We start from the raw sequence: 25027 nt of genomic DNA, 5'->3' as shown, positions 1-25027 counted from the left end.
ATCACAACAAATCCATGGAACAGCTGTAAAAGGCCATGGTCCCAACTGGAAAAAAAGAAGGCGACTTCTCAATCTAGCATGCCAAATATCTTTTTTTTTTCTTCTGAATCTTGACTGTTACTATTCTACCCCTACCCGCCTCCCACCCTCCACCCCCAGCCATTGCTTTGGGACTAAATAGCTTATACAGGGGCTTTAACTCTGATTCATCACTGTATCTTGGGGAAGATTAATCTCCAGTAAAGTTATTAAGAAATGGGTTTTTCAAGTGTGAAACCATATAACAAATGAATTCATTTCAAACCAGGGATCAGTAGACCAATTCTTTTCATTTCAAATGGTAGATTTCCTCTTCCAATAAAGTATCCTATTTGACTTGGAGATTTATAGACAAGCTGAAAGATGTCAACTTCTCATAAAATGGGAGGCTTATGGGTAGCTCAACACACCTGTTTATGTTGTTTTCTTCCAATTCAAAGCTAAAAACCTTTATCTAACTTCAAAACATGCTGCTCCCTCTTTCTTCTTCCCCTTTCCCTCCTACTCCCTTATTTCTCCAGGAACAAACATCTCTCCCCATTTTGTCCACCCCTGTCTGGAGCTGCAGTCACCTGGATGGGTTAGACCACTCTCCGAAGGAAGGAAGGTAGGAGGTGATGGCCTGCTGTTTGCTTCTATTCTTCTGTTCATTGGGTTCTTTTTCTTGCCATTATGAGGCTTAAAATGTCTTATGTCTTTCCTTCTTCCAAGTATTTTCTAGGCTTCTGGGGCATTTTACTTAGACTGTGAGCCCCATGTTGGATAGGGACTGTGTCCATTCTGATTAACTTGTATCTACTTCAGCGCTTAGAACAGTGCTTGACACATAGGAAGGGCTGGATAAATATAACAATAATGATAGTAATAATTTTAGTTCATTCCATAAGAGATTGATTTAAATTCTGAAGTCTGTTCAATTTGAAAACAATTTTTTGAGAAATATAAAAATTTCAACTAAACAAAAGCAGCTCACCACAAAAGCCCAGCATATAAGGGCTGTTGATCAACTGTCTCAGGGACCTTAAGAATATGGTAAGTGGTCTAAAAGCAATAAATTCAAATGAATTTAAAATCCAAACAAAAAATTACTCCTGACAAAAGCCAAAATCGGTTCAACAGTAGGAGGGTGCAAGGTTTGTGTGTTTTGGTCCTAGTTGATTCCTCTCAAAAGTTTAGTTGCCTGAGCTCTTATTATTGTTTGAAATTTTCAAAGTTCTTCCTAATTGATTAAACATCTGTTTTTGTTGAAGTGAATCCAACTCTTCTCCAGATACAATATAGATAAAAGTCCCATCTGGGCAGAGTGCCAGATAGGCACTATGCTTAAGTAATAAACACAATTATCTTGGTAATAAACACCAACTAGGAATTAAACTCATGTTGGCAGATATATAGGACACTTAGACACTAAGTGGGATTAATTAACATCTAAAGGAAGTTCCATCACAGACAAAGATATAATAATAAATCATCATATGTGCTTTCAGTAGAGCAATTATCTCACTTCCCTCTCTTTGCAACTATCAGTGTTTACATTTATAAATTATTTTCCATGAAAAAACAGCTTTAGATAAACTTTGAGCAGCTCTACACTTGATGATTCTTACTTAGGAATATACAGAACAAATAACAAAATAATCAATAATAAAAATGAACAGTAATATTGCCTTAGGAATGTTCATATTAAGCATGAGTTTCTCAAATTGGCAGTAGTAAAGTGTTTAGGTAAATATTCTTTCAGTGAAATTCCAGCCAATATTTCTTGACACTGCTGAAGTAGTCTGGTTCATCAAATTTTAAGGATTTATTTTCAATTTTATTTATTTATGTGAAAGGCCCATATATTTTTCAAACATTTACCTGGCCTCTGCTATTCCTTCAAGTTTAGCTTAGTGTATGAGTCTAAACCTATATAAATATTCACATACATATTTCCATGGTCTCCACGTAGCAACAGATAATAATAATGGTATTTGTTAAGCGCTTACTATGTGCCAGGCAGTGTGCTAAGCACTGGGGTGGATACAAACAAATAGGGTTGGACACAGTCCCTGTCCCACATGGAGCTCAGTCTCAATCCTCATTTTACGGATGAGATAACTGAGGCCCAGAGAAGTGAAGTGACTTGCCCAAGGTCACATAGACAAGTAGTGGAGCCGGAACTAGAACCCTGGACCTTCTAATTCCCAGGCCTTTGTTCTATCCACTACACCATCCTGCTTCTCTGTTATTACTACAACTGTTATTTGTAGTACTTGTAGCTGAGGTAAATAGAAGTTAATCAGAATGGGCACAGTCCCTGTCCCACTGACATGCTACACTGAAAAGAGGTCAGTTCTAAACCTGGGTTCTCCACTTGTCTGCTATGTGACCATAGGCAAGTCACTTAACTTCTCTGTGCCTCAGTTACTTCATCCATAAAATGGGGATTAAGACTGTGAGCCCCATGTGGGGCAGGGACTGTGTCCAACCTGACAACCTTGTATCTACCCCAGTGCTTAGTACAGTGCCTTGCATATAGTAAGTACTTAACAAATACCATTAAAACATTGATGTAAATACCTTTTAAGTGGCTGAAAAAAATAAAAGAAAGGGAAAAGGCAAGAGTACTTGATGGCTGTTGATTCCTATGATATGCTGGATGTTGAGAGGGGACAGCCTCCAACTGCATCTATTATTTTCCAGTAACATTAGGCAAGACTACCTTATTCTAAATTTACCATGAGATATTTGTCATGAGATATTTTCAAATAAGGGCTGAATTTTGCATGTATTGGATCTATGGGAGAAAAGAACAGCTCAGTGCTGTAATCACCTAAAATGTAAACTAAAAAAAATTACAATTCATAAGTAAAGCAATATCTGAAGTTGTAAGGATCCTGCTAGTTAGAGAGATGTCAACACAGCCTTAGAGATCCGAAGTTCTGCCTGTGACCAGGAGCTACTGATGGGGAAAGAAACCAAGATTAGGAATTGACAAATATCTTGTGCTGAGGAATGCTTCCAAGCACTGGCATCTCTCTAGCACACTTGGAGCTTTGAGACTAAAGAGAGACAGTCTGTGGCTGTGTGATCCTACCCTAATTCAGTACATAGAGTAAACATAATGATTAATAATTATATTTGTTAAATGCTTACTATGTAACAGATACTGTACTAAGTGCTGGACACATGCTTGGACTGCATCTTAGGAGCAATGTTATAGTGAAGTCCCATTCTTCAGCTCCACGAGGCAGTAGGACAAGAGGAATATCCAATGTCCATAGACTGCAAGCTCCTTGTGGGCAGGGCATGAAGCTACCAACTCTGTTATATTGTACTCTCCTAAGTGCTTAGTACAGTGCTTTGCACACAGTAAGTGCTCAGTAAATACCACTGATTTGATGCTGAGTGGAGATGGAGAACAGGAAATCTCCCTTAGTCCCACGTCAGAGGTTCCTTTCACTCATATCCCACACTGTGATGAAAATTATTATTATTATCATTATACTTGTTAAGCACTTAAAAGCACTATTCTAAGAGCTGGGGTAGATACATATTAATCAGGTTGGACACAGTCCCTTTCCCAGATGGGCTCACAGTCTTAGTAGGAGGGGTAACGGGTATTCCATCCCCATTTTACAGTTGAGGCAACAAGAACAGAGAAATAAAGTGACTCATCCAAGGTCACACAGCAGAAGGTGGCAGGGGGATTAGAACCCAGGTCCTCTGACTCCCAGGCCCATGCTCTTTCCACTGGGAAATGAAGGAGTCCCAGCTTCCCCTCCCCACAAGCAGAATCAAGCTGGTTCAAAATATTTTAGCAGGAAGTTCAGAATGATTAGAGGCAGTAAAATGTTTACAGAGTGTAATTTCCTATGTTCCTGTCTGCGGTGTCATTTAGAGCCAGGTAGCAGAGTGGCACAATGGAAAGAAGGAAAAGATTTGCCCCAGATCACACATAGAGGTAGAGGTAGCCCACATGGTCAGTAGTGTCAACAAAAGTCTATCGGCCTTGATTTCTCCTCTGTCAGAGACCAGAAGAGATCCTGGAAAGATGTCGCCTTCAAAGCCTCTCGGTGACAAGACTCCTTAACAGTGCCCTGCAGGCTCAGCAGCACTCTTTCTCAATTTTTTAACTATTTAGAAAGTTGGGCTGTTGAGACCGTTGGACATTGACTGATCTCCTGGAGCCATGAGAAGCCTGGAAACTGCTCATAAAACCAATTACATTGTTGTTCTTACTGGTTTTTATGGTTGTCCTTGTTTCCTTATGTTGTTTTTAATATTGCAGTCTTTTGTGCCCTTTCCCTACCCCTAATTATTAGAGTGTGAGCTTCCTCTGTGTCATAGGCCAAGTATGATTCTTTTATGGTATTTGTTAAGTACTTACTATGTACTAGGCACTGTACTAAGTGCTGGGGTAGAGAGAAGGTTCCCAGATTGGACGCTGTCCCAGTGTCTCATAGGGCTCACAGTCTTAATCCCATTTTACAGATGAGGTAACTGAGGCACAGAGAAACAAAGTGACTTGCCCAAGGTCATACAGCAGATGAGTGGTGGAGCCAGGATTACAATCCAGGTCCTTCTGCCTCCCAGGTCTATGCTCTATCCATTAGACCACAAATTATTATCTTTGTATACTCAATTCTGCAAGAATTCATTTTTACTATGATTGATATAGAGCCAAATAGTGTCAGAATACTACTACTACTAATAATTGTGGTATTTAAGTGCTTCCTATGTGCCTAGGACTGGGGTAAATGGAAGATAACTAATCAAACTCAGACTCTGTCTTCTATGGGGCTCACAGACTAGGAGAACAGGTATTTTATCCCCATTTTACAGATGAAAAAACTGAGGCACCAAGTGTCTAAGTGACTCGCCCAAGATCACTCAGCAAGCAAATGGCCGAGTCAGCATTTGAACCTGGGTCTCTTGGCTCCCAGTCCTGTGCACTTTCCACTAGGCCATGGAAGAAACAGTTGTGCGACTTGGCTTGGTGTTGGACTGTGGGTGAGTACTATCACACAAGTTGTCCTTAATGTGAGGTTCTGAAAGAAAGCAACCCAGTTTTACAGGGCAACTGATTGTACACTGCTTCTCATGGAGTAGGTACTCTGAATACTAGTGAATGAGTGGATACTGGCCAAAGGGTATTTTCCCAGTGTCCTGTGACAATCTGCTTTTTCCACAAAACACCAATAACTGCCTAGGGAAAATCCAAGTTCCATAGCAGACCCACACAATAATGAATCCCTCACTATAAAAGAGCACACTGAAGTGAGAGTCTCTGTATTTGTGGATTTTTTTTCATGTGATTGAAAACCAGACTGCTTCTGTTTTTGTTGTCAAACAAGAATGTTAAAGGTTTTGTTTTTTGTTTTTTTCCAAGCAAACACTGGCTTTATCCCCATGAAGATATAAATATGAGTCCTCTTTCATATTTATAGATACTCCAGAGCAATAGTAAATAGCTGCATAGAGTCATATATCTTCCTTTTAGGGTTAGGGTTAGTTTAAAGTTAGAATGAATACATTAGGAGGCTCAGTGATTTAAATGTATACAGAGTACTGAAGATGACTTAAGATGTTTGTAATACATTATCTGCCCACTGTTACCCTCTTCATCTTTAACAACTAAATGATCAAGCCTAATATTAATCTGGAGAGGAAATGACCAGCCTTTTGTTTGAATCATTCAAACCGTGGTATTTATTGAGCTCTTATTATTTGCAGAGCACTTTACTAAGCATGTGAGAAAGGACAATACAATAGAGTTCGTAGATAACATAAGAAGTTTACAGTTTAGAGCTTACACCCTTAAGTCTTGCTGAATATCATTTTGATGGAAATAGGCAATTTTAAGAAGTATTTAAAAAGGAGTTTGGGACTTAGGTGACCTACATGAGTTAAAACCAAGACCTGAGATCAATAGTAAATACACCATGAAAAAAAATCATGAATAACCAAATAATTGAGTTGGTATTCACCTGAGGGGCTTTAGAGGATTTGTATTAAAAAACAAAAACAAAAACAACTGCAGGATGTCCAATTGATTTAAAATATTTTCATTTTCATAAATCCTATAAAACTACCCATGACATTTTTCTCTTTCCAGATATTGCCTTATATATACACTGCAGGCAGTACAGCCAGATGTGCAATACAGAAATTTCCAGCGACTTGGGTTGCATTTTGACTACTCAGTTGGAAACTGATTATCCTTGGGAGAATTCAACAGAACTCAATACCAGGATATACCTACTGATCTATCGATAGATATGACCCAGGATTTGGAGTTTCGAAAAAAGCTTTTTAAAGGCAAGAAATAACCTATTTGAAATCCAAACTTTACCTGGTTTTAAGGTTGAAATGTAGCCACAAAATGGCTTTAGGTTAATTTAAAAAGCAAATTTAGTGCTAATAGCCTTGATGCCAGAATTGTGATCATTTTGTTTACATTTAGAAAATGTAAATGTGGGTCCCACATAACCTAGGAGTCCTGAATCCACAGGAGAATGAACCTGGCCCTAATATGGGCAACAAATGTAATGGTGTGACAAGGGCCAATCTTTACATAATCATAATAATGATAATAGATACTAAAAATTATGATATTTGCACCCAACGTGGAAGGGTTGCCTGCCATTCATTCATTCATGGGCTCCAGTAGCCACACTCTCAAACAATATAAACCTCACTGTCGATAGTATCATCTCTGAACACCAAAGAGAGCTGAACATACATAGTGGAAATTGTGTTCTCTCCTTTGTACAGCACACAGATGGCTGAGGTGTGTTTATAGGCCTAAGCAGCTCAAAACCATCATAGACAGGTGAGGATTGTGCTCCAACCTAGTTATCCTCACCACTTTCCCCTGAGGCAGGTTCCTGTTATACTACCTTATTCCTGAGCTATGAAGATTGGAATGGCTTTGTTTACAATCTTAGAATGTGTCAGGAGCAGAGCTAGAACTAAAGCTCCAAATCTTCTATTCCAAGTCAAATGAGCTATTCCAGATTGAATGAAATGACTCTTACTACAATCCTTATACATATTTTAAGATTTCAAATTCTAATATCTCCATAATCTCTTTACAATGATGCATCATTTGCACAGTCACATATCTCACAACTTCTACAGGCTTTGTGTCAGTCACAAAGTTGGAATGGGTGAAATAAAGGTAGCTGACAAAGCATAAATCTGGATGTGGAAATTATTTTCAAGCAGAAAGATAAGTTCACTGTTCACTGGTTTGACTTTATCTTAGACCTATAAGGTAATTAGTAGTTACTGCTCATTAGGTCAAGAGATTGAGAAGTGAAAAAGCATGGTGTCAAGCTTCCTACTGAATATCAAATACATTGTAATACATTGTAATACATTGTAAAATGGGGATAAAATACCTGTTCTCCTAGTCTGTGAGCCCCATACAAGATAGAGTCTGAGCTTGATCAGGTATCTTCCATTTACCCCAGTCCTAGGCACATAGGAAGCACTTAACAAATACCACAATTATTATTAGTAGTATTATTCTGACACTATTTGGCTCTATATCAATCATAGTAAAAATGAATTCTTGCAGAACTGAGTATACAAAGATAATAATTTGTGGCCTAATGGATAGAGCATAGGCCTGGGAAGCAGAAGGACCTGGATTGTAATCCTGGCTCCACCACTCATCTGCTGTATGACCTTGGGCAAGTCACTTAGTTTTTTTGTCCCTCAATTACCTCATCTGTAAAATGGGATTAAGACTGTGAGCCCTATGTGACACTGGGACTGCGTCCAATCTGGGAACCTTCTCTCTACCCCAGCACTTAGTACAGTGCCTAGTACATAGTAAGTACTTAACAAATACCATAAAAGATAATGGGCAGGAATCTTGCTGACCATCTCTGTTGTACTGTAGTGTCCCTAAATACCATTGATTGATTGATTTAAACCTCATTGTATAATTAATCAAATAGTAGTGTTTATTGTCTGCAGAGAACAGTGTACTAAACATTTTGGAGCATACGCTAGTTAGCAGATGTGATCTCTGTCTTCAAGGTGGTAACAATCTAGTGGGAGCAGTAGATACTAAGATAAATTACAGATTTAAATTCAGGAATCGCAGTCTATCTTACATCAGATCCCTCTCCAAATTAGTGCATTGCAAAGGTTGAGAAAAACAAGTGTTGCCCACCACATCTAGGTATCTAAGGTCCTCTTTTCCATCCTGAACAACAGTGGGTCACTTGCTCTCTCTAGACTAGAATAATAGAAACAGGGGTAGGCTGAACTATTAGCTCCACAAGTATGGGCACTCGAGTGTTTTGGCTTTTTTTGGCCAAGTATAATTAATGACATTAATGTTTCTAAAAGCAATTTGACATTTTCCAAGAATCAAGGTTTTGTGCGATGCCTGTAGGTAATAATTTTAAAGGAATATTGCATTGATTTTTAAACTAAATCTATATTATTTTTCTCATATGGTAAGTACGTATCAAATGCATTCCTACTTAATAATACAGATATAACATTACAAAGGACTGGGTAAGTTATACATGACTGTGAAAAATGTTACTCAACTACAAGGGAAATAGAACAGAATTATAAAGTGGGGTTAATAGAGGCTTTCCCTGACTAAACTCTCATTTCCTCTCTTCCCACTCCCTTCTGCATCCCCCTGATTTGTTCCCTATATTCACCACTCCCTCAGCCCCACAGCACTTATGTACATATTCATAATTTATTGATTTATATTAATGTCTGTCTCCCCCTCTAGATCGTGAGCTCATTGTGCCCAAGGAATGTGTCTACTAGCTCTGTCATATCATACTCTCCCAGTGCTCTGCAAACAGTAAGTGCTCAATAAATATGATTGATTGATATTATTCTTACTCTTTGAAAATATGATGTGATTTCATGTATTTGCATAGGAAAGAGAAAACATTGAACTCGAGTGCCCCTGCTTGTGGAGGAAGCTTGTAGTGTAACATCTGTACTCATTGAATGATTAGCTGGTAGCTTTGAAAGTACAACTTTATTATTGAGAAAAATGTTCTCCGTCAAGACTCTGCGACATAATTGCTTCACACTTCCTTCCATGACCGTGCTGGGGGTTTGTGGCATGAGAAAGTAATTGGATTTGATAAGACATGTTGATTCTAAGTAAACTTCTGGGCTAAGAGGCACCCCTGAAGGTTTTATGGGCTAAAAGATGGGATATGGTAGAAAAACATTTAATATATTTCTATACTGAATCTTTCTGGTAAGGGAAACATTGCTAAAAGGAGCAGCACTTTGACAAATGTGTCAAACAAATGTGCAATTAGGAACAAGCAATTACAATGAATTAAAATGACTGAATGTGTGATAGTTTATTTCTAACAATTCAGTCTTATAATATCAGTACACTGGGGCCAGTAATATGAATACATTTTTTTCTCTATTTTATTAAATCTGTATGTCATCTAAATGCTCACAGGCCTGAACTTCTACCCCCATAGCCAATTCATCTCTATGAAACTGGTGTAGGTCCATATTTTTTTTTATTCATATTAAATGTCTGTCTCCCCCTCTAGACAGTAAACTTGTTGTGGGCAGGGAATGTGTCTACCAACTGTTGTAGTCTTCCAAAGTGCTTAGTACAGTGCTCTGCATGCACTAAGTGCTCAAGAAACACTATTGTTTGATTACAACAATTGACTCAGGGCTTCGATATAAATTTGAAGCATTCATCAAATTGACTGCTTGCATTCGGCCAAATGGTGGTTGGAAAATTCAAAATTGTGGATCCCCCACAGCTATGAGAAGAAAATCCATGTAATCTGTTGTTTCAATTTCATATTACTCTTTCAAATTCTTGTGGCTACTGATCCGAGCGCCTAACAAGATCAATGAATGATTGTTGGAGTGTAGATTTGTGGTATAATATTTGGAGTTTTTAAAAATGCATTCAGTTTATGGGAACCTTATATAACACTCTATAATCATGGAAAATCCAAGCAAGTCTAGAAAACTAAGATTTGCCTAGTTTATAGAATAAGGTTACAGTATTGACTAAACAACAAACATGAAAAGCATTAAAATTTAGTGCTGTAGAATTTTGAGACAAAGATAATCTGGATAAGCTTGCTTTGATTTGCATCAAGATCATCTCTTTCCTCTTATCTCCTGTACTCATTGTCCTGATTAGGATGACCATTCCGATTCTGGTTTCAGTCAAGACAAGATTTTTTTGAGGTAAAGATAATCTGGATAACCCCATCTTGATTGATACCAGAATCAGAATATACACTCAGAACCTGTCCTCTCTTTCCATCTGTGTCCTTCCACATGGGCCCAAATGGAGTGACCTCCATAACCCTAATCCTTTTTCCATTCTATCTTTGAATCATAAAGATGGAAGGAACATAATGAGTCCATCAGATCCATTCTCTTGTCTGGAAAATGATTAATCCATCCACGGTGGGTGTTACAATGGATTAATATTCTACCCTTGAAAGAAATTGTGATTTGAAATTTATATGCAGTTGTAACAAATTTATTCATAATCTAGATGATCTGTCAAATATTGTCTTTCAGAGTAACATTGAAATTTATCTTGCATATTATGCCTTCAAATTCTCGTGAATACTGATTTGACCGAATAACAGTAATTTGACCGAATTCTTGATTGAGTTCCTAATAAGATTAGTAAATGATTGTTGGTTTGTAAATTTGCACCACGATAGTTTCTTTTTTAATGCATTCTTCCTTTTGGAACCATACAAGATATTGTGTGAGCATAGAAAATTCAAACGAGTTTAGAAAAAAAGATTTGCTCGTTGAAGATTCAGAATAAGGCTGCAATATCAATGACTAAAACCTAAAAAATTGGAAGTTGTTAAAGTTTTGTGCTGTGAAATTGTGGTAAATAAAATCTGGACAATTGTACTTTAGTTGTTTCAGGTATGAAAATTTACTTTGAGCCAACCATTGGTTTTCCACTGTCTGCTCCATGTCCCCACTAAACCAGGTGGCATGACAATCATGATTCTGGTGTCATACAAGACATATGTTTTCTTGATATTCACATAATCTGGAAAACTATGTTTTGTGTGATACGAGTCAATATATATTCGGAGCCCATCATCCTTTTGTATTTGTCCCTGAACACATTGGCCAACTTAGGGTGACAGTTTTGATTCCGGTTTCATTCAACACTATGTTTTTTAATCTGGACAGCCCTGTACTGATTGATATATTTTTATACCATGCTTAGATTATATCCTCAGAGCCCACCACCTCTTTCCATTTGTCTGTATATATATTGGCCCAATTGGAGTAACCTCCATAACCCTAATCATTTTACCAGTGAATCCACAAATCACAAGTCCATTGAATCCACTGTCCTGTCTCTAGCCTGACTAATCTGGAACAAGTGCTGCATTGGACTAATATTTCTACCTTTGGAAAATCTGATTCAGATTGTAACCTTATAGAGAACCATAATCAATTCACATGTAATTCTGATGAGATACCAGATTCTTTCTATCATTCCATTGTTTATTTTATGATTCATTCCTCCAAATCTTTATGACTACTGATTTAGCATCCATCCTAGTTCTTAACAAGATTGATGAGTAATTTTTGAGTGTAGATTTGGAGTATGATTTTTTTTTCCAAAATGCATCCAGCTTTTTAGAGACAAAACATTCTGTGTTTATGGAAAATTCAAGCAAATCCAGAAAACTAAGGTTTGCTTGGTGAAGGTACAAAATAAGGTTGCAGTATTGATAAGTAAGCATTAAAAATAAAAAAGAATTAAATTTTGGTGCCATATAATTCTGATATAAGGATATGGACAACCTTGCTTTGCACTGCACCAGGATCAGAATATATTCTCATCCCTTTCTCCTTGTCTCCTGTACACATTGGTTCAGTTGGGAAGACCATCCTGATTCTGGTTTCCTTCAAGGCAAAGGTTTTCTTGAGATAATGATGATCTAGACAACCCTGTCTTGATTGATACCAGGGTCAGATTATAACTAAGAGGTCCTCGTGTCTTTCCATTTGTCATCGTACACATCAACCCAACTGGAGTAGGCTTTATAACCCCAATCATTTTACCACTGAATCACTGGATTGTAGAGGTGGAAAAAACGTGAAGAATCCATCGGATCTGCTCTCCTTTCTCCAGAATGACTATTCCATTGAGAACAGGTGCAAAATTAGACTAATATTCTACCCTTGGAGAAGCTTATTCTGATGATAATCATTGCAGTATTATTATTTAAGGGCTTACTATGTTTTATGTCATCCAATAGGATGGTGCTTATTACAAGGTAATCTGGTTGCCCACAGTGGTCCAGTGCTCCACATGGGGTTTGCAATCTAAGGGAGAACACGTGTGAAATCACAATTGAACTGAGGCCCAGAGATAGTATGTGATTGCCTAAACTCACGCAACAGGTAAGTGGCAAGGGACACCCCCAGCATTTGGTGGAAACAGTATCTAACCTTGGATTCACTGACACTCCCCTGTCCTGGTTCTCCTTCTAGCTCTCTGGCTGCTCCTTCTCAATCTCTTTAACCTGCTCCTCTTTTGCCTCCCACCCTCTAACTTAGAAGGGAAGGGCTTCAGGGCTTCAGGGCTCCCTTCCATTCCCCACGTACAGCCACTCACTTGGAGAACTCATTTCTTCCCCCAGCTTTAGCTACCATTTCTATGCAGATGATTCCTAAACCTATCTTTCCACTCCCAATCTCTTTCTCTTCAGTCTCACATTTCATCCTGCCTTCAAGACATCTCTATTTAGATGGTTCACTGAAGCTTCAAATTTAACATATCCAAAACAGAATTTCTCATCTTCTGCCCAAACCCTGTCCTCCTCTTGATTTTCCTATCATTGTAGACACCACCATCATCCTCCCTGTCTCACAAACCCAGAATCGTGGTATTTCCTCAACTCATCTATCTCATTAAACTCACACCTTCACTCTATCATGAAATCTTGTCAGTTCTGCCTTCTCAACATCTACATAATTCATCTTTTTTCTCTCCATCCAAACTTCTATCATGCTGAGCCAAGCACTTATCATTTCCCACCTTGATCACTGCATCAGCCTCCTGGCTGACCTCCCTTCTTTCTGTGTCTCTCCTCCCTAGTCCATACTTCACTCTGCCGCCTGGATCATTTTTCTGAAAAAATATTCAATGCACATCACCCCACTCCTCATAAATCCCCAGTGGTTGCCCATCCACCTCCACATCAAACAGGACATCCTTCCCATCGGCTTTAAGGCACTCTCTCAGTTCTCTTCACCCTACTTTACCTTGCTGATCTACTACAACCCAATCTGCACACTCTGCTTCTCAAATGCCAATCTATTCTTTGTTCCTCAATCTCACCTATTGTGCCACTGATCCCTTGCCCAAGTCCTCCCTCTGGCCTGGAACTCCTTCCCTCTTCATAGCCAACAGCCCACCACTCTTCCCATCTCCAAAGCCCTCCTAAAATCACATCTTTTCCAAGAGGCCTTTCCTGACTCAGTCCTCATCATCCCTATCTGTCCTCACCCTCTATGTCAAATATACACTTTTCTGTGTACTCTTTAAATTCATTCAATCGTATTTATTGAGCACTTACTGTTTGCAAATATGTTGATATGCAACCCAGCCCACATTTATGGAGCTGTCTTTGTACTCTACTATTTCCCCTATCTGTAATTTATTTTAATGCAGTAGTAATATTTATTAAGCACTTATTTTCTACAGACCACTGTACTAAGTGTTGGGAAAGAATACACAGGTAAGGACTAGGCATAGTCCCCTCTCTGTTTTGACTGTATTTTCCTTGTGGGGAGGGATCATGTCTTTCAACAATATTGCATTGTACTTTCCCAAGTGTTCAGTACAATGTTCTGTACAAAGTAAGCACTCAATAAATACCATTGATGGAATAATCAGTTGGTTTCTTCTTGTCTCCTGTACACATTGGCTCAATTGGAATGACTCTCCCAATTCAGATTTTAATTAAGACCAAGGTTTTCTTGACATAGAGATGATCTAGACAAAACTATCTTGATAGATACCAATCTTGATATAGATACCAGGGTCTGATTATAATCAAGTGTTCATCCTCTCTTTCCATTTGTGTTCATATAGACATCAACCCAATTGCAGTGACCTCCATAACCCTACTCATTTTTACTACTGAATCACAGAGGTGGAGGAAATATGTTGAGTCCATCTGCTCCACCCTCCTGTCTCCAGAATTCCATTGAGAACAGGTACAAAATTAAACTAATACTCTAACATTGTAAAAGCTTATTCTGAAAATGATTGTGGTATTTAAGTGCTCACTATGTTCCAAGCTCTGTACTTAGCAATAAGGTATATACAAGATAAGCAAGTTCATTATGGCTTCTGCACTACGTGTGGGAGGAACATGTATATAATTGCAATTTTACAGACAAAGAAACCGAGGCACACTGATGTTAAGTGATTTGCCAAAGGTCATGCAGCAGGTAAGCAACAAGTAATTATAACCTTATGTTGAGTTGTAATAAATTCATGTTCAATACAGATGGGAAGCTAAGATTATCATAGCTATACTGTTTCTACTTCATAGTTTTCCTCCAATTCCTGAGATCACTGATGTAGCTCTTGATCTAGCTCTTACCAAGATCAATGAGTGATTATCAGGGTGGAGATTTTGGGTGATAATATTTGGTGGTGTCAAAATGACTTCAGGTTTATGGAAAAATGCAAGATGTGTGATTATGCAAAATTGAACAAGATTAGAAAATTAAGAAATTCTTGGTTAAATTATAAAATACGGCTGACACCAATGACTAAACACTTAAAATGTTAATAGACATTTATTTAACACTTAATTTTTCTACCATGTAATTTTGATAAAAGGTAATCTGGATGACCTTGCTTTGATTTGAACCAGGTCAGTAGAACTTTCAGGACTCTTCTTCACTTTTCTCTTTCCTCCTGTGCACATGGACGGAATTGGAGTGACTGCTATGATTCTAGTTTCATTCAAGGCAAGTTTTTTCTTGACATACAAATAATCAGGAAAATACTGTCTTGAATGATACTTGGGTCAGATTATATACTGAGATCCCATCATATCTATTTGTCTTCACTGTATACATCAACCCAAGTGGTGTGGTCTCCAAATCCCTCATTACTAATGCATTGAACCATCAAGCTGCAGAGGCGTAAGGAATATCACAAAACCAATGACTCCATTCTCCTGTCTCCAGAATACATAATACATCCAGAAAATTTGTGCCTAGAGACTAGTATTCCTCCTTTAGAAAATGTTATTCTGATTGTAATCCTTAAATGGAATTGCAGTAAATTCGTATGCAATCCAGATGATATGCCAAATACACTCTATGATAGTTCTGTTGCTTCTTTTTCCTATTATTTCTTTGTTTTTTCACATCTAATAATCAAGCTCTTGATATAGCCCCTAACAAGATTAGCGAGTGATTGTCAGAGTGTATATTTGAAGTGTGATGTTTAGTATTTTTGAAATGTATATGGCTGTTTGGATCTAAGACATTTATTATCAAAGAAAATTCAAGCAAGTTTGGATAACTAAAATTTGCTTGGTGAAGTTTCAGAATAAGGCTGGAATATGTATGAGTAAAAAGTCAAAGTGGTAAGCATTAAAATGTTGTGCTCTGTAATTGTAATGTAAAGATAATCTGGACAAATTTGCTTTCAATTGAACTAGTCAGAATAGACTGAGTAAAAAAATCTCTTTCCTCTTGTTTCCTGTACATATAGACTAGGTTGGAGTGACCATCCTGATTCTGGATTCAGTCAAGAAAGTATTTTCTTTACATACAGTTAATCTGGAAAATGGTGTCTTGATTGATTCCAGGGTCAGAGCATATACTCAGCACTCATCACCTCTCTCCATTTGTTGCCATACACAGCGGCCTAATTGAAGATGCCTTCATAAGTCTAATCATTTTATCATTGAATCATCAAATCACGGAGGTAGAAATGTCATCATGAGTCTATTAGAACTACTCTCCTGTCTCAAGCAATCAGTGGTATTAATTGAGCGCTAGCTATATGCAGAGCACTATACTAAGCACTTGGGAAAGTATAATGCAACAGAGTTGGTAGACATGTTCCCTGTCAACAAGGAGCTTACAGTCTATAGAGGGAGATAAACATTAATATAAATAAATTACTGATATGTCCATAAGTGCTGTGATACTGAGGGTAGGATGAATAGCACGTACTCAAAGGATACATTGAGAAGCAGCGTGGCTCAGTGGAAAGAGCCCGGGCTTTGGAGTCAGAGGTCATGGGTTAGAATCCCAGCTCGGCCACTTGTCAGCTGTGTGACTTTGGGCAAGTCACTTAACTTCTCGGTGCCTCAATTCCCTCATCTGTAAAATGGGGATTAAGACTGTGAGCCCCACGTGGGACAACCTGATTCCCCTGTGTCTACCCCAGTGCTTAGAACAGTGCTCGGCACATAGTAAGCGCTTAACAAATACCAACATTATTATTATTATTACATATCCAAGTGCATAGGCTGTGCAGAAGGGAGAAGGAGTCAGGGAAAAGAGCGTTTAATAAGGCTTTGAAGATGGGGAGAGTGGTGGTCTGGAACATAAAGGGGGGAGAGAGTTCCAGGCCTGAAGGAGAGTGGGGGGAAAGGGTTTGGCAGCCAAATAGTCAAGATTGAGGCACAACAAGAAAGCTGGCACTAGAGGAGCAAAATGTGAGGGCTGGGCTGTAATAGGAAATAATTGAGGTAAGGTAGGAGGGGGTGAGCTGACTGAGTACTTTAAAATCAATGGGAAGGAGTTTCTGATGTGCAGATGGGTGGGCAACCACTGGAGGTTTTTGAGGTGCAGGGATATGTAGACTAGATATTTCTTCAGTAAAATAATCCAGGCAGCAGAGTGAAGTAAAAACTGGAGAGTGTAGAGACAGGAGGCAGGAAAGTCAGCAAGGTGGCTGATGCAATAGTCAAAGCAGAATATAATAAGTGCTTTGATCAATGTGGGATCAGTTTGGATGGAGAGGGAGGGATGCATTCTAGAGATTTTTGTGCAGGTAGAACTGATAGGATTTGGTGAAAGCCTGAATATGTGGGTTGAATAATAATGTTGGTATTTGTTAAGCACTTACTATGTGCAGAGCACTGTTCTAAGCGCTGGGGTAGACACAGGGGAATCAGGTTGTCCCACATGGGGCTCACAGTCTTAATCCCCATTTTACAGATGAGGTAACTGAGGCACAGAGAAGTTAAGTGAGTTGCCCACAGTCACACAGCTGACAAGTGGCAGGGGGGATTCGAACCCATGACCTCTGACTCCAAAGCCCGTTGCTTCTCTGAGAGGGATGTGTCAGGAATAATGCTAATCTGTGATATGTATACAAGGCAATCAGTTCAGTCACAGTTCCTGTCCAGCATCGAGTTTACAGTCTACAGGGAAGGGGGGGAAAGGGATGTAATCATCATTTTGCAGATGAGAAAATGGAGGCACAGAGATATTAAATGAAATGCCTAAGGTCACACAGCAGGTATGTGGTAAGTTATTATGTACCCTTATATAAATTTGTAATCATTCATGTGCAATCTAGATGAAATCAGTGGTATTTCTCGAGTGTTTACCGTGTGCTGAGCGCCATACTGGGCATTTGGGAGAGAACAACACATGAGAGTTGATAGGCATGTTTCCCACTCATAGGAACTTAACATGTCTACCAACTCCATTATATTTCACTCTACCAAGCGCTTAGTACAGTCCTCTGCAGCCAGTAAATGCTCAATAAATATGACCGAGTCTTGAGGGTCATTGAGGTGCCAAATGCTTTCTATCTTTCTAGCATAGTTATATTGTTGTTTCTATTACAAACTATTCTTTGAAATTCCTGTGATCACAATCTGTCTCCAACGATAAATACACAATTGTTGGAATGTAGATTGAAGCTATGATATCTTTTTAAAATGCATTCAGCAGTTGGAACCATACAAGGCATCCTGTGATTATCCAAAATCCAAACCATTTTAGAAAACTCAGTTTTTGCTTGATGAAGGTATAAAATAAGGTTACACTATTGATAACTAATCACTAAAAATGAAAAGCACCAAAATATTGTGCCATGTAATTGTGGAATACAGATATACTGGGCAACCTTGCTTTGGCTTGCACCAGGGTCAGAGTACTTATTCAGAACCTACACGCTCTTTCCTCTTGCCTTCAGTACACATCGGCTTTATTGTAGTCACCAACATGATTCCGCTTTCAGTCACGATGAGAGTTTTCTTTACATATAGCTAATCTGGAAAATCTTATCTTGACTGATATTATGGTCAGATTATATATTCAGAATGTGTCATTTCTTTTTGTCTCTCTACGCATCAGACCAATTGGAAGGATCTTGGTAATCTTCATCATTTTCCCACTAAATTATCAAAATCCTGAATGGAAAGAACATCACAAGTCCATCTGATTCACCTTCCAGTATCCAGATTGGCTACTTCATCTGGAACAGGTGCTACATTATGCTAACATTTACCCTTGTAAAAGTTTATTCTGATTATAACCTTATATGGAATTGCTATCAATTCACATGTAATCCATTAAGATGCCAAATCTATGATTTTGGAAAATTAAAACAAGTCTAGAAAATGAATATTGGCTTGTTCAAGGCATAGAATAATACTGCAATACCAATGACAAAGCACTAAAAATGAAAAGCATTAAAAAATGTGTAGCAAGTGATTGTGATATAAAGACAACCTGGAAAACTCTGCTTTGTTTTGAACCAGGGTCAGAATACCTACTCAGAGCCCTTCCTCTTTTACCTCTGGTGTCCTGTACACATCTGCCAGGTCGGAGTGACCATCATCATGATTCTGGTTTCAGTAAAGGTAAGTAATTCCTTTATGTTCAGATAATCTGGAAAATGCTGTCCTGATTGATTCCATGGTTTACATTTTATGTTCAGAACCTGTCACCTGTTTCCGTGTGTCTTCATTCAAATTGGCACAATAGTAGTGGCCCTCATAGTCCTAATCATTTTAACAGTGTATTATCAAGTCAGCATGCAATAATATGATTGATTGAATGAATGAATCAAATCCCAGATGTGGAAGGAACATCATGAATCCATCTGATCCACCCTCCTGTCTCCAGAACAACTAATTCAATCAGAACAGGTACCACATTAGATTAATGTTCTACCCTTTTTAAAGCTTTTCTGTGGGCTGGTTCAAAGAACCAGGTACATTAAAGACACAAACACTCTGAGACGATATAGCAAGCAGAAATATTTAGGGATAATTTCCCGAATGGTGTCTCTTTTGACTATGGGGGCCCCAGAAACATAGACGGAGACTGGTTTTATTCTTGACAGTCTGACACCTCTGCTGAGGTCCAGTTGGAGCCCTGATTTTCCTCAGCTAACAGGTGTTTTACAGCCTTTTTTAACTTTTGGCTCTCTGCTTATCCAGGTGGTCCCCCCCATACCACAGCCTGGATGGTGGCCTAGAGGATGTGCATTCTTTGATAGGAATTCATTCCAGGAATGGTGCATCCTCCCATGTGGGGGTGTAGTCTCTGAGGAGACCATTTCCTCTGTGGGGCCAGATCTCTGCTGTATATTATGACAAATGCTCAATCAATCAATTGGACCTATAGAATGCTTACTGTGTGCAGAGTACAGTACTAAGTGCCGGTGAAAGTACAATGAAATAGAGTTGATAGACACAGTCCTTGCCCAAAACCTTACTTTCTACACTCTTTCATAGTTATATTTCATTTATATTTTATCATTCCTTTGAATGCTTGTGAAAACTGATCTAGCTTCTGAGCTGGTTCCTTTCAAGATCACTGAAAAATTGTTGGATTAAGATAATTGCTGTTTTTTAAAGATCTCCAGAAGTTGGGAACTATACAAAGCATTCAATGATTATACAAAATTCAAACAAGTCTAGGAAAGATATAATTACTTGGTGAAGATGGAGAATGAGGCTGCAATACCAGTGAGTAATCAGTAGAAATGGACAGCATTAATAGTTTGTGCCATATAATTGTGATATAAAGGTAATCATGACCAATATACTTTGATTTGCACAAGACTCAGAGTACATACTTGCAGACCTTCCTTGCTCTCCTCTTGCCTCCTGTACCCAGAATCCAGTGGAGTGACCTGTTTCCAGCAGCCAGTGGAGCGATGGAGTGAACATCGAGGCTCGGGTTTCATTCAAGCCGTCTTTTCTTCCTATTGGTAATAAGAAAATTCTGACTTGATTGATTCCCGAGTCAGATGATATACACAGAACAGATCATCTCTTTCCATTCGTCTCCATACACGTCGACTGAAATGGAATGGCCTTCATAACCTAATAGTTTTTCCAATGAATCATCAAATTGCAGACTCTCACCCCATCATCCAGAACCACAGCACTTATGTATATATCTTTATTTATATTGATGTTTATCTGTATTGATGTCTGTCTCCCCCACTCTAGACTGTGAGCTCGTTCTGGGCAGGGATTGTCACTCTTTATTACTGTATTATACTTTTCCAAGCTCTTAGTACAGTGTTCTGCACACAGTAAATGCTTAATGAATATGATGGAATGAAGGAATCATGATTCCATCAGATCCACCCTCCCGTCTTCAGAATGACTAAATTCATCCAGAAACAGGTGAAAATCAGAGTGATAATCTAACCTTGTCAAAGATCATTTTGATAATGATTGTGATATTTAAGTGCTCTCCATATGCACTGTAAGATAATTTGTCATGGTCTCTGTTCCATCTGTTCCACTTATCTGCTGGGTGACCTTAAGACGTTTACTGTATCGCCATTTAACCGATAGGAAATTGAGGCAAAGATATATTAAATGTCTTGCCTAAGGTCATACAGCAGATAAGTAACAAGTCATCATAACCTTATATAAAATTGTAAAAAATCCATGTGTAATCCTGATGAGATGTGCAACACCCTACAGTATAGTTACATTGTTGTGTCTAATTCACTTTCCTTTGAATTCTTACAGCAACTGAATGAGTTCTTAACAAGACCAGTGATTAATTTTTGAAGTGGAGATTTGGGTTGTGATATTTGAAGTTAATCAATGAATCAGTCAATTGTATTTATTGAGTTCTTAATGTGTGCAGAGCACTGTACTAAGTGCTTGTTGGAGAGTACAATATAACAGAGTTGGTAGACGTTCCCTGCCCACAACAAGCCTACAGTCTAGAGGGGGAGACAGACACTAAAGAAATAAATTACGGCTATGTACGTAAATGCTGTGGGGCAGAAGGAGGGGTGAAGAAAGGGAGCAAATCCAAGTGCAAGGGTGAATCAGAAGGGTGTGGTAGAAGAGAAAGTGGGGATTTTGTCAGGGAAGGCTTCTTGCTGGAGATATGCCTTCAATAAGGCATTGCAGGTGGGAAGAGTAATTGTTGTCAGATGTGAAGAGGGAGAACATTCCAGCCCAGAGGCAGGACATGGGTGAGAGGGCGGTGGCGAGATAGGCAAGAGTTAGATACAGTGAGTAGCTTGGCATTAGAGGAGTGAAGTTCATTGGCTGGGTTGTAGTAGAAGAGCAGCGAGGCAAGGTGATTGAGTGCTTTAAAGTCAGTGGTAAGGAGCTTTTGTTTAATTCCGATGTGGATGGGCAACACTGGAGGTTCTTGAGGAATGGGAAAGCATGGACTGAATGCTTTTGTAGAAAAATGATCAGAGAAGCAGAGTGAGGTATGAACTGGAATATGGAGTGACAGGAGGCAGGTCAACAGAGGCTGAAATGGTAATCAAGGTGGGGCGGGATAAGTACTTAGTGTGGTAGCAGTTTGGATGGAGAGGAAAGGGCAGATTTTTAGCAATGTTGTGAGGGTGGAACCTACAGGATTTAGTGATAGAATACCTATCTAATATCTAATATCAGATAGAATATGTGGGTTGAATGAGAGTGATGAGTCAAGAAGAACACCAAGGATACAGGCTTGTGTGGCAGAAAGGATAGTGGTGCTGTTCACAGTAACAGGAAAATCAGAGGGGAGGAAAGAGTTTGGGTGGGAAGATGAGGTGTTCTGAGCATTTTAAGTTCGAGGTGTTGGCAGGAATCCAGGTACTGATGTCTTGAAGGCAGGAGGGAATGTGAGATTGCATAGACAGAAAGAGAGATTGGGGATGGAGATGTAGATTTGGGAATTATCCACGTAGTGGTGATAGTTGAAGCCATGAGAGCAAATTAGTTCTCAAAGGGAGTGGATGTAGATGGAGAATAGAAGGGGATCTAGAACTGAATTTTGAGGGACTCCCACAATTAAGGAGTGGGAGGCAGAAGAAGCAGCATGGCTCAGTGGAAAGAGCACGGGCTTTGGAGTCAGGGCTCATGAGTTCGAATCCCAGCTCTGCCACTTGTCAGCTGTGTGACTGTGGGCAAGTCACTTAACTTCTCTGTGCCTCAGTTCCCTCATCTGTAAAATGGGGATTAAACTGTGAGCCCCACGTGGGACAACCTGATTCCCCTATGTCTACCCCAGCGCTTAGAACAGTGCTCGGCACATAGTAAGCGCTTAACAAATACCAACATTATTATTATTATTATTAAGAAGAGCTCAGAAAAGAGACTGAGAATGAGTGGCCAGAGATATGAGGAGAACCAGGAGAGGATAGTATCCTGGAAGCCAAGGTTTGATAATGTTTCCAGGAGAAGGGGGTGGTCCACAATCTTGAAGGCAGCTGATGGGTCAAGGAGGATTTCAGAGTTGGTGAGGGTAGAGATTGTGTAGTGACTATGGATGATGAGATCTTTCATGTGTCCAAGTTGGTGAGTGGGCAAGCTCAGGTGGAGCAGGAGGTCAGTAGATTTGAGGAGTGATAGAAGGTGGGGAACAGAAGGTCTTCAGGAACATCTATGTGGATATTGAAGTTTGCAAGGATCACTGTAGGGATGGAGAAATAGAGAAGGAATGTGAGAAAGGAATCAAAATGTTGTTAATATGCATTCAGGCTTTTGGAACCATATATGTATTCTATGATTATGGAGAATTTAAGAAAGTCTAGGAAACTACGATTTGCTTGGAGAAGGTACAGAATAAATTTGCAGTATTGGTGACAACAGTAAAAATGGGAAAGCGTGAACATTTTTAGCCATGTGATAAAAAGGTAATCTGAACTGTCTGGCTTTATTTGAACCAGGGTCAGAATACTGACTCAGATCTCATCATCCCTTTCATCTTGTCTCCTGTACACACTGGGCAGACTGGTGTGACCATTCTAATTTTGTTTTCATTTAAGGCCAGTGTTTTCTGTGCATACTAATAATCTGGAAAACACTGTCTTAATTGATACCGTAGTCAGTTTGTATATTTGGAGTTCATCATCTTTCCATTTGTCTTGGAGTAGCCTTCAAATTACCCTAATCATTTGGCCACTGAAACATCATATCACAAGGTTGGAAGGTAGATCACCAATCAATCAGATCCATCCTCCTTTCTCTAGAATGACTAATACATTAGATCATGTGGAGCATTATACTAATATTTACTCCCAAAAATATTATTCTGATAAAAATAATTGTGATATTATTCACATATTATTTGCCTAGCACTTTATGAAATTCTGAGGTTGATGCAAGATAAACATGTCACATACAATACCTATCCCACATGGAGTCTACAGTCCAAGGGGGAGAGACAGCAGTGATATATTCTCTATTGTACAGATCAGGAATCAGAGGCACTGAAAATGTCTCTGAGTTGCCCAGAGTCACACAGCTGGTAAATGTCAAGTGATTATAACCTTATACAGAATTGCAGTAAATTCATGTGTAATCCATATAATTGGCCAAACACTCTCTCTCATAGTTATAAATTAGGTTTTGGTTCATATTAGACCATAATATTCTTTTAACACCTGGTCTACCTCCTGATCTGGGTCCTAATAAGATCAGAGTGATTGTTGGAGTGTAGATTTGAGGTATCACAGTTGTTGTTTTTAAACTGCACTCAGCTGCCTGGTCTCATATGAAACATTCAATAATTATGTAAAATACAAAAAAGTCTAGAAAACAAGGATTTGTTTGGTGAATATAGAGAATTATGTATTATGGATGAGTAAAAACTAAAAATGAAAAGCATTACAATACCATGCCATGTAATTGTTTATAAACAAAATCTGGAAAATCTTGCATAAATGTATACTATGGTGTGAATACTTATTCATAAATCATAATCTCTTTCCTCTTGTCTCATGTACATGTGGCCCAGGTTAGAATGACCATTCTGATTCTGCCTTCATTTCAGTTTGTTTTCTTTACATACAGGCAATCTGGAAAACTGTGTCTTCACTGATGTCAGGGCCAGATTATATCCTCAGAACCTGTAATCTCCTTCCATTTGCCTCCATCCACATGGGTGCAATTGGAGTGGTCTCCATAACCCTCATCATTTTCCCACTGCATCATGGAATCACAGATGTGGAAGTAACATGGTGAGTCTATTTGATCCATTACTGAGTGTCTGGAATGACTAATTCATTCATAGCAGGTGCTACATTAGATTGATATTTTAGGCTTGGAATTTTTTTCCATTATAACCTTAAATGGAATTGTAATAAAATTGTGTTTAATAGAAATGGGATGCCAAATACTCTGATAGTTTTATTGTTATTTCTATTTTATTAGTTGCTCAAATTCTTGCAATCATTGATATAGCTTCAGCTCTACTTTCTGACCAGCTCAGTGAGTGCTTGATGGAGTGTAGATTTGGGTGGTGGTATTTAATATTTTTTGAAAGGCTTTCAAGCATTCAGAACCTCCCTCATACTTAAAATGTGACCTCCATGTGGGACAGGGACTGTATCTGACTGGATTACCTTACATCTTTTCCAGTGCTTAGATCAGTGCTTGACACATAATAAGCACTTAATAAATACTGTGATGATACAAATAATAAAAATGACAGTAATAATTATTATTATACAAGACGGTGTAGAGAAGTAGCAAGACATAGTGAA

The 25027-nt window shown here is 38.7% G+C and overlaps 6 non-coding genes across 6 annotated transcripts; all 6 read left to right on the top strand.

Annotated features, from left to right (window-relative positions):
- Positions 1-4104: 4104 nt before the first annotated feature.
- Positions 4105-4203, top strand: MIR1376 (microRNA mir-1376). Its single transcript, NR_034806.1, has one exon. It is a non-coding gene; the product is annotated as a microRNA mir-1376 (primary transcript).
- A 6833-nt stretch (positions 4204-11036) lies between these two features.
- MIR1422O (microRNA mir-1422o) lies at positions 11037-11125 on the top strand. Its single transcript, NR_034805.1, has one exon. It is a non-coding gene; the product is annotated as a microRNA mir-1422o (primary transcript).
- An 817-nt stretch (positions 11126-11942) lies between these two features.
- Positions 11943-12046, top strand: MIR1422N (microRNA mir-1422n). The gene has a single exon (NR_034804.1). It is a non-coding gene; the product is annotated as a microRNA mir-1422n (primary transcript).
- Positions 12047-15017: 2971 nt separating this feature from the next.
- MIR1422M (microRNA mir-1422m) lies at positions 15018-15121 on the top strand. Its single transcript, NR_034803.1, has one exon. It is a non-coding gene; the product is annotated as a microRNA mir-1422m (primary transcript).
- Positions 15122-15808: 687 nt separating this feature from the next.
- MIR1422P (microRNA mir-1422p) lies at positions 15809-15922 on the top strand. The gene has a single exon (NR_034941.1). It is a non-coding gene; the product is annotated as a microRNA mir-1422p (primary transcript).
- A 4307-nt stretch (positions 15923-20229) lies between these two features.
- MIR1422L (microRNA mir-1422l) lies at positions 20230-20328 on the top strand. The gene has a single exon (NR_034705.1). It is a non-coding gene; the product is annotated as a microRNA mir-1422l (primary transcript).
- Positions 20329-25027: the final 4699 nt, after the last annotated feature.

Source organism: Ornithorhynchus anatinus, chromosome X1 (assembly GCF_004115215.2).
Source record: "Ornithorhynchus anatinus isolate Pmale09 chromosome X1, mOrnAna1.pri.v4, whole genome shotgun sequence".
NCBI classification, from domain to species: domain Eukaryota; kingdom Metazoa; phylum Chordata; class Mammalia; order Monotremata; family Ornithorhynchidae; genus Ornithorhynchus; species Ornithorhynchus anatinus.
The sequence above is the reverse complement of the archived record's forward strand: the minus strand, read 5'-3'. Positions and strand labels throughout refer to the sequence as shown.